Genomic DNA, 2,680 nt, shown 5'->3' on the forward strand with positions numbered 1-2,680 from the left:
AAATTAAAACCTTTACAGACAAGCAAAAGCTAAGAGAATTCAGCACCACCAAACCAGCTCTACAACAAATGCTAAAGGAACTTCTCTAGGTAGGAAACACAAGAGAAGAAAAAAACCTACAATAACAAGCCCAAAACAATTAAGAAAATGGTAATCGGAACATAGATATCGATAATTACCTTAAATGTAAATGGATTAAATGCTCCAATCAAAGACATAGACTGGCTGAATGGATACAAATACAAGACCCGTATATAGGCTGTCTACAAGAGACCCAATTCAGACCTAGGGACACATACAGACTGAAAGTGAGGGGATAGAAAAAGATATTTCATGCAAATGGAAATCAAAAGAAAGCTGGAGTAGCAATTCTCATATCAGACAAAATAGACTTTAAATGAAGACTATTACCACAGACAAAGAAGGACACTACATAATGATCAAGGGATCAATCAAAGAAGAAGATATAACAATTGTAAATATTTATGCACCCAACATAAGAGCACCTCAATACATAAGACAAATGCTAACAGCCATAAAAGGGGAAATCGACAGTAACACAATCATAGTAGGGGACTTTAACACCCACTTTCACCAATGGACAGGTCTTCTGACTTTCGAGCCACCCACAGGGTCAGTGTGAGAGCATCCACCTCGGAGATTCCTTCACTGTAGAGGCTTTGACAAACTTTTATCGCAGGAATCTTTGGACTACATAAGATGGCCTTAACTTTCCCAAGAGCTTCTGATGTAAGAAACTGCCCTCCTCAGACTTATGTTATGCACCACTAAAAGAACAAATGACTGGTCACTTACTGGGTTCTCCTGGAAATAGAGGTTCTCATAGACCCTGAGCTTCTGACCTTTCCATACCCAGTTGCCCATTATGCTTTGCATCATGGAAACATCACCCACAAGTTCAGCTATCAAGGCCTTTTTAATACATACTAGAGCCAAATCTGGACCCTCTGGCATATTCTACCTGCAGGAAGGGGTAGCCTCCTCTGTCCTCAGTCCCTTGCCAAATGCCATGGTGCTGGAGGAGGTCATCCTTGCCCTATACCCCTTGGCTATGGGAGCCCCTTGGATTAACTGAGTGAACAGCAATGGGAGTTCATAAATTGTACAAATGGCTCTGCTAACTATCACAAATGATGGAGCTCAGTGGAATGTTGCTGCTTTTTAATCCCTTAGCCAGTATGTCCTGATAAAGGATAGGATCCAAGGGTCAATACTATTGGCCAAACTTTAGGCAGTCAGTTATTGTAGCACTGGATACCCTTTAAAAAGCTCTCTATCTTGAATCCTAAAAATGCCACCAGAAAACTACTATAGCTAATCAATGAATTTGGTAAAGTTTCAGGATACAAAATTAATGCACAGAAATCTCTTGCATTCCTATACACTAATGATGAAAAATCTGAAAGAGAAATTATGGAAACACTCCCATTTACCACTGCAACACAAAGAATAAAATACCTAGGAATAAACCTACCTAAGGAGACAAAAGACCTGTATGCAGAAAGCTATAAGACACTGATGAAAGAAATTAAAGATGATACCAACAGATGGAGAGATATACCATGTTCTTGAATTGGAAGAATCAATATTGTGAAAATGACTATACTACCCAAAGCAATCTACAGATTCAATGCAATCCCTATCAAATTACCAATGGCATTTTTTATGGGACTAGAACAAATCATCTTAAATTTGTATGGAGACACAAAAGACCCCGAATAGCCAAAGCAGTCTTGAGGGAAAAAAACGGAGCTGGAGAATCAGACTCCCTGACTTCAGACTATACTACAAAGCTACAGTAATCAAGACAATATGGTACTGGCACAAAAACAGAAACATAGATCAGTGGAACAAGATAGAAAGCCCACAGATAAACCCACGCACCTATGGTCAACTAATCTATGACAAAGGAGGCAAAGATATACAATGGAGAAAAGACAGTCTCTTCAATAAGTGGTGCTGGGAAAAATGGACAGCTACATGTAAAAGAATGAAATTAGAATACTCCCTAACACCATACACAAAAATAAACTCAAAATGGATTTGAGACCTAAATGTAAGACCGGACACTATAAAACTCGTAGAGGAAAACATAGGAAGAACACTCTTTGACATAAATCACAGCAAGATCTTTTTTGATCCACCTCCTAGAGTAATGGAAATAAAAACAAAAATAAACAAATGGGACCTAATGAAACTTAAAAGCTTTTGCACAGCAAAGGAAACCATAAACAAGATGAAAAGACAACCCTCAGAATGGGAGAAAATATTTGCAAATGAGTCAACAGACAAAGGATTAATCTCCAAAATATATAAACAGCTCATTCAGCTCAATATTAAAGAAACAAACAACCCAATCGAAAAATGGGCAGAAGACCTAAATAGACATTTCTCCAAAGAAGACATACAGATGGCTAAGAAGCACATGAAAAGCTGCTTAACATCACTAATTATTAGATAAATGCAAATCAAAACTACAATGAGGTATCACCTCACACCAGTTAGAATGGGCATCATCAGAAAATCTACAAACAACAAATGCTGGAGAGGGTGTGGAGAAAAGGGAACCCTCTTGCACTGTTGGTGGGAATGTAAATTGATTGATACAGCCACTATGGAGAACAATATGGAAGTTCCTTAAAAAACTAAAAATAGAATT

This window comes from Balaenoptera musculus, chromosome 6 (genome assembly GCF_009873245.2).
Source record: "Balaenoptera musculus isolate JJ_BM4_2016_0621 chromosome 6, mBalMus1.pri.v3, whole genome shotgun sequence".
NCBI lineage: Eukaryota > Metazoa > Chordata > Mammalia > Artiodactyla > Balaenopteridae > Balaenoptera > Balaenoptera musculus.